Source organism: Quercus robur, chromosome 8, assembly GCF_932294415.1.
Source record: "Quercus robur chromosome 8, dhQueRobu3.1, whole genome shotgun sequence".
Classification (NCBI taxonomy): Eukaryota; Viridiplantae; Streptophyta; class Magnoliopsida; order Fagales; family Fagaceae; genus Quercus; species Quercus robur.
Window position 1 is genome coordinate 14,553,521 of NC_065541.1, and position 8,555 is coordinate 14,562,075.

The window sequence follows — 8,555 nt, forward strand, 5'->3', positions numbered from 1 at the left end:
CCCTCTACTTCCTTCACGAATCATCCGCTCTCTTGTTGCTTTTTGGGATAGCTTTTTCCTCACGCCACGCACCTTCCACCACGCGCTTCTTTCATATTGTGGGTTTCTTTTGTTTTTTGTTTTGATTTTTATTTGTTTTTAATGTTTCTCATCATTTTGCACTCTAAACTGTGGGCTTTGTTCATAGTTTTAAAAACGGAATCGGTTAAAGAACCAAAAAAATGATCGATTTTAGGTTTAACTCGGTTCTTGATGGATTTTTTTTTTTTGGGTTTGATTGATTTTTTGCCTTTTTTGGTTTTGATTGGACCGATTTTAGGTTCAATTTTTGATTCAACCGATTGAACTAACCAGTCCAGTCCAATTTTTAAAATAGTGACTTTGTCCAAATACACGTGAAACTATCTTATAAATCCCTTGTATGCATCGCCTCTTTGTATTTTTTTTAAGTCCCAATAGTTGGGAAAGTTCAATTTGAACACTTAACTAAAAACACATTTTTTTAAAGTCCCAATAGTTGGGAAAGTTCAATTTGAACACTTAACTAAAAACACTAAGGGTCTGTTTGGATACCGCTTATTTTGTTGAAAACTGAAAATACTGTAGCAAAATAATTTTTAAATATGTAAATAATACCGTAAGACCAATTTTTAATGAAAAAGTTGCTAAATAAAGAGTTTTGTAGATCCCATGAACAGTACATGGAACCTACTGAAAACTAAAAACAGCCATAAAAATGCGGCTTTTCCAAAAAAAAAAAAAAAAAAAACTTGAAACATCCAAATGCATACTAAGAGATACTAGTTGAACTATTACACCCTTGATTTCATTTTTCGTATAATATGAGTCACATATATAATTTTTAGAGCACCGCCAAGCATCTTATTAGAGCCACACAGAAACACACAAAAACTCCCTCTAAACAACCACAAATCAGATTCACCATTTCATTGTATAGTACTAATAAATGAATAGTACCTTAATACACTTATTGAGAATTGTTCATCAACAACTATGCTTTTCAAGAATGCTCCTCAAGCAATGGTGAGCGACGATCAGTACGGTGATGCAAGTGGCGCTTTGGGATTTGAATCTACTCAACATCATTCCAACCCAGGATTTACCTTCAATGGATTCAAGCAATGGCTGTTTGGGGGTGGTTTATGGGAGCAAAAATTTTGATTTTCTTTTGGGTTTGCACTAACTCCTCAAGAAAGTTAAGCCTTTTGTCAATTTGATGATTTGTGTGGGTGGCAATTGGGGGTGTAGGTGGCATTTTGGGGTGGTTTATGTGAGTGGTAATTTAGGATGAATTGTACAATCGCGGTGACTATGCATTTTTGGATGAAACTTGGGTAGAGATAAGAGAAAGGAAAAAATAATATTTAAATGAAGTAGAGAAATAAATATTGAGGTTAATGTAAGTGTATGTTTATTAAAATAGCAAAAGTGATGTTTTTGGATTAATTTGGCTAAAACCGTGTAGAGGGTGATTTGAATTCTCTAAGGACCACACATTATAAGAAATATAGCGTATATGTTAGATGTATGAGATTATTATCATCTAATTGTAATCACACATGAGATAAGCACGAGGCCTAAAACACTCTCTAATCTATTTTGAAATAAGTGTATTGGATTTTGGCATAACATTAAATGTTGGCTATCAACAATTTGATGTCTTTTTATAATATTGATGATGTGGTAAAATACGGTTTTCTCATTTTAAATGACTATATAAGATTTTAAGAACTCTTGGTAGAGTTACTTGTAAATATAAAATTTCAAGTTTGGAAATTAAATATTTGAAAGTGTTTCATAACTGTAAATTTTGATTTATAAATGGGTGGATATAAATCTCTGTAGTTTTATTCTATTACAAAAGAATAATTCTCTAATTCAATTTCTTTTAAAAAATCACTAATTTAATAATTGTATTTGATGATACCAAAAAAATCATCAGTAAGTCACACGGTCCTCACGTACTCGATACTAGACCTACACAACACAAAAAAAGAAGACCTTACAGAGAGTATTGGTGTGGTACCGGCCAAATACCCTCCGAAAGTTAAGTTAGAGAACTCTTCACAACTCTAGAGAGCGGGAGCTGGGGTAAATTATGCGTACCTTTGTGAGAGAGGGTTTTGGGGGTTATATAGTGGTGTAGATTTGACCTTAATTTCTTGAGGAGGAAGGCCTTTCCTTATGGGGAGAACTCTCCATCAAATTTTTGGATTTTTCGGGATGGTCTTCCTTGTAGATGACCCTCAATTATGGTTGGGCGTAGAGTGCAAGGCTTTTCCATATTAGGATTCTTGATGAGCACTTCCAGCCACGTGGAAGTCATGTGAGTATCGTGCGTCCCCCTTTCTTGGGTCCGTTCGCCTGAGGCTCGTCCACTTTGTTGGTCTGTCCATATTAAGGTCCATCTAACTGAGGTTTGCTTCCTCTGGATCCGTCTGCCCACGTAAATGTGTTCATTAGTCCTATCATGTCGTTAGCCTAATAAGACCATCTACTATGTTGCAAGGTGGTCTTGTCAGGCTAAACAATCAGACATTTGGTTCGTTCACTTATGCTTCGTGTTGTCAGCTTTGTAGATCTAAAAATACCCTTATCAGTATTAATGCGATCTTAATTTGAACATAAAGTATTCTATGCTTTGATCATTAAGCAGATTAAAACATCTTTGAACTATAATTGAGATGAATATTTGATTGTGTGCTTGTTAAGGATTTTTTGTTTGTGTTTTTCAAATGTTCTTCACATTCGAAAGCTTGTAGGTTGAAGATCTTTGGGGCTTTAAAGATTGAATCAGATAAATTTTCAATTGATTAGAGTTCCCAAGTTTTTAGAGGTTTTGAAACTTGATTCTAGTAAAACTCTGAGATTTGAAAGAATGATTTGAACATATGTTTTTCAAATATTCTTTATATTTGAAGATTTTGCTATAGAAGTTCTTCAGAGTCTCAGAACTTGGTTTGATAAACTTTTAAAAGTTGAAATTCTTGAAGGGTTTTGGAGGTTTTAGAACTTGATTTCAATAGAACTTTAAGACTTAGAATTTTTTTCCTATTATCTTTTAATTTAGTGGAATTTGGGCCTAAAACTAGAATTATTAATCTTTTAATAAATATTAATTTTATATTTTGAAATTTTAAGTAGGATATATCCAATATAGCGGTATCATCCTATTAAGAAAAACAAAGTGGTATCTCATTTATTTAAATAACCCATTTTTAAGATTAACAAAACAATCTAATTAGTAAGATAATTAGATTGTATTTATTAAATTTGAAAATGTCATATCATCTTTCTTTACCATTTCAATTGAACCTTAAATTTATAATCAGGACCATTCAAAAAAAATTATAGTTAGCATGATCTACGCAAATCATGTAATTAGGGTGTGTAATTGCAACATTGCTATTGCAAATCTAAATAAACTAGGCACTCTAGAAGGGATTAGATATATATTGTCATTGTGGAGAGACCAAATGAGTCGGTACTCGGTAGAGCTGTGGAGGTTGGTTTTGCCGTTGGTTTGTTTTGGCATTTTCTTTATCTTAATAGTTACTACCTAGGGTCCCACATCAACAAGGATGTTGGCTCAATTCGTGTCTTTGGGCCTGTCTGGTATTGGGTTAAGACAAATATTTGAAAAGAGTGTAATTTTTTTTTTTCCTTTATAGCTCGTTTGAAAAGATTTAAAAATTCAAAGTTTCAACCTTATTAAAGCATTCAAGCAGTGCTTTTAGAAAATTTAGTTTTTAGCAACTCAAAAATTTACTTTATCTATTTTAACACTACACTTTATAATACACCCAACATTAAATGTTTTATTTTTTTCTCACTTTATTTAAATATTCTTTCTTTATTCTTTTTTTTAATTCATAATCTATTTCTCTTCCTTTCTCTCTCTCTCTCTCTTCTTGGAAGCAATAACAACCAGAGCAACCACCACTAGCAAAACTAGCCGCCATAACCCATGGCTATAAACCCATCGTCCCCCGAAAAAATTCCATATCACAACTCAACCACAAACCCACTACATACCAAAAACCCACCACCCATACCACAATCACAACAAACTCATCTCTCACAAACCCACCACACTAACCCAACCATCCATACCACAACCACCATAGACCTAACAGCCATAAACCCACAACATAAACCCAATCACTGACCAAAAACCTACCACCCATACCACAACCACACCACCAATAACAAAAACCCACCTATCATACCAAATCCAATAAGCCACAAATCACAAAGCCCACAACCTAAACCTATGAATCCATAATGTCAATGCCAATCTCAATAACCATCGCATGCTGTCATACACCGATCTCAACCCCCATCGATGCCCACACCGCAAGCTACCGATCTTAAAAGCCAAACACTTGAGAAAGAAAGAGAAAGGAGAGATTGAGAGAATAGAGTTGAAAGAGGGGAAAAAAAAGAGAGGTGAAAATACACTTTTGGTCCCTACATTTTGGACCGATTCTCAATTTGGTCCCTGAATTGATTTCAACCCTAGGTCAATCCCTAATTTCAGAAAATTGTTTTTATTTTTGGTCTCTACTGTTAACTCAGTAATAGAAAATGCATACCTGGCAAATAGAATGCACCGTTGGCATATTAGACGCTAATGTGGCTAATAAAATAAAATAAAAAACCACATTAACATGCCATGTCATCATCTAATTAAAAAAAATTAATTTATCAATTTGAAAAAGAAATTAAAAAACATAAAAACAAAATTAAAAACATAAAAATACATAGTTTTTAGATTTGAACGTGAATACACAAGAACTCAAGAACATGAACCTAGATCACAAGAACTCAAGAACACAAAATTCCTAGGCATTCAACATCTTTCCCAAAAAATTTCACATCTAAAAAGCCAATGCCTAAGATTTTCATCACAACATTTTCTTTCCACCCAAAACTAGAAATTTTCTTATGAAACAAACACACACAAATGTTGAGTTGGGCCCGTGTGTGGCTTGAATTGCCACAAGCCCAAGTCAAGTCTAAATTCTTTTTAGTTGACCAAATCCTATTTGTAATAGGAAACCTTTTTTTTTTTTGTCTCTGCCGACTTTAACATATACATATATATATATATATATATATATATATTGTATTAAGTGCAAGCATGTGCAGCCGTGAGATTTAAAAAGAAAAGGAGTAATTCCAATTAACCTAGTTAGCAGTCGTATGAGAGAAAATAGAGAAAAGAGAGGCAGTCAGCTTCTATTCTTATTTTTTCTGTGAGAGAGTGCTAGGGTGTAATTGGGATTTGGGTTTCTTGAGAGTGTTCTTGTGCACTATTGTATTTTTCCTGATAATAGTGAAATCCCTGCAACTCTGTGGACGTAGGCAAATTGCCGAACCACGTAAATATTGTCTTGTGCGTGTGATTATTTTTTTTTGGCGTGTGTTTTCTCTATTTGTTTTGTTTCTCATAGGTTGGGAATTTTGGTTAAATTCCCTACAACTGGTATCAGAGCCCATGGTGGTGTGCGGCGAAGGTGGTGAGGTGTTCATGGTCCCTACCCAGCGGGGACAGAGAAAACCTAAATGGCCCACACATAAAGATCCTGGAGAAGGAAAAAAAGAAGAAAAAAAGCCCAACAAAGGAATATTCCTAATGGTGCTAACTAATGGTGTGGTGCGAGGTTCCCATGGACATGGACGTACGGGGTTCCTATGGATGTGCGTGCGGGGTTGACACATGATTCCCATAGATGGCGTACGAGAGACCCATGGATGATGCGCTGATGAAGTGAAAAGCCATTAGGCAAGGGGGAGTGAGTAGGACTTGTTCATGGCCCACAAAGAGGTCTTGAAGCCCACAAAGAGGTCTTGAAGCCCATAAAGAGGCAGACTCACACGTGAGGGGGAGATTTGTTGGGTTATACGTGTGAGTGAAGTCCCACATTGAATAAATATGAGAAGAATGAGTGGTTAATATAACATAATTGAGCACATACCCATTGGGCTTAGGCCTTTTGGGTTAAAGTGTGTCTCAATATGTTATATTAATTATTCAAGAAAGCTCCCTAAGGTGTTTATCTCCCCGACAACTGGTATCAGAGCCTAGGGTTAGGTTTGAGTGGGAGCAATGGCAGAGGAAGCAGGAAAGGCGTCTGGAATAGAAAAGTTTGATGGCACAGACTTCGCATATTGGAGGATGCAGATTGAAGATTATCTCTATGGGAGGAAATTGCATCTGCCTCTTTTGGGGACAAAACCTGAGGCTATGAAGGCTGAGGAATGGGCTCTTCTTGATAGACAGGTATTGGGAGTTATTAGGTTAACTCTGTCTAGGTCTGTTGCACACAATGTTGTAAAGGAGAAGACCACAGCAGATTTGATGAAGGCTTTGTCTGGTATGTATGAAAAGCCGTCAGCAAACAATAAAGTGCACTTGATGAAGAAACTGCTAAATGAATTTAACACTATCACAAATCAATTGTCGTCTGTAGAAATTGATTTTGATGATGAGATTCGTGCTCTGATCGTCTTGGCTTCTTTGCCAAATAGTTGGGAGGCAATGAGGATGGCAGTAAGCAATTCTACAAGAAAGGAAAAACTCAAGTACAATGATATACGAGATTTAATTCTGGCTGAGGAGATTCGCAGAAGAGATGCAGGTGAAACCTCAGGATCTGGTTCTGCCCTAAACCTTGAGACAAGAGGCAGAGGTAATAACAGAAATTCAAATTGGGGCAGATCAAAATCCAGAAATTCTAATCGGAACAGAAGTAAATCTAGATCAGGCCAACAAGTACAATGCTGGAATTGTGGGAAAACAGGTCACTTTAGGAATTAATGCAAAAGTCCTAAGAAGAAGAATGAAGATGATTCTGCTAATGCTGTAACAGAAGAGGTATATGATGTATTACTTCTTGCAGTAGACAGTCCACTTGATGATTGGGTTTTGGATTCAGGAGCTTCGTTTCATACCACTCTACACCGAGAAATCATACAGAATTATGTTGCAGGTGATTTTGGTAAGGTGTATTTGGCTGATGGTTCAGCCTTGGATGTTGTGGGTATGGGAGATGTTCGAATATTGTTGCCCAATGGGTCTGTTTGGTTACTGGAGAAGATACGACATATTCCTGACCTGAGGAGGAATTTGATTTCTGTTGGACAACTTGATGATGAAGGACATGCAATACTATTTGTTGGTGGTACTTGGAAGGTTACAAAGGGAGCTAGGGTATTGGCTTGTGGAAAGAAAACTGGTACTCTGTACATGACCTCAAGTCCAAGAGACACAATTGCAGTTGCTGATGCAAGTACTGATACAAGCCTATGGCACCGCAGACTTGGTCACATGAGTGAGAAAGGGATGAAGATGCTGCTGTCAAAAGGAAAACTACCAGAATTGAAGTCCATTGATTTTGACATGTGTGAAAGTTGCATCTTAGGAAAGCAGAAAAAGGTGAGCTTCTTGAAAACTGGCAGGACACCGAAGACTGGAAAATTGGAGTTAGTACACATTGATTTGTGGGGGCCTTCTCCGGTTGCATCCCTTGGAGGTTCAAGGTACTACATCACTTTCATTGATGACTCAAGTAGAAAGGTATGGGTTTATTTTCTGAAAAATAAATCAGATGTATTTGAAACCTTTAAGAAGTGGAAGGCCATGGTTGAGACAGAAACAGGTTTGAAAGTAAAATGTTTGAGGTCAGATAATGGAGGAGAGTACATAGATGGAGGGTTCAGTGAGTATTGTGCTGCACAGGGAATTAGAATGGAGAAGACCATTCCTGGGACACCACAGCAGAATGGTGTGGCTGAGCGCATGAATAGAACTCTCAATGAATGTGCTAGGAGTATGAGGTTGCATGCTGGACTACCAAAAACTTTTTGGGCTGATGCTGTTAGTACTGCAGCTTACCTGATAAACCGAGGACCTTCAGTTCCCATGGAGTTCAGACTTCCTGAGGAGGTTTGGAGCGGTAAAGAGGTAAAGTTTTCACACTTAAAAGTTTTTGGTTGTGTTTCTTATGTTCATATTGATTCTGATGCTCGTAGTAAACTTGATGCAAAGTCTAAAATATGTTTTTTCATTGGCTATGGTGATGAGAAATTTGGCTATAGGTTTTGGGATGAACAAAACAGGAAAATCATCAGAAGTAGAAATGTGATATTTAATGAACAGGTTATGTACAAGGACAGGTCAACTGTAGTGTCAGATGTTACAGAGATAGATCAAAAGAAATCTGAGTTTGTCAACTTAGATGAATTGACTGAAGGTACTGTCCAGAAAAGGGGTGAAGAAGATAAAGAGAATGTAAATTCATAGGTAGATCTGAGTACACCTGTAGCTGAAGTCCGCAGATCTTCCAGGAACATTAGACCTCCACAGTGTTATTCACCTACTCTAAATTATCTCCTGTTGACTGATGGTGGTGAGCCAGAGTGTTATGATGAAGCCTTGCAAGATGAGAATTCAAGCAAGTGGGAGTTAGCCATGAAGGATGAGATGGATTCCTTGTTGGGGAATCAGACATGGGAACTGACTGAATTGC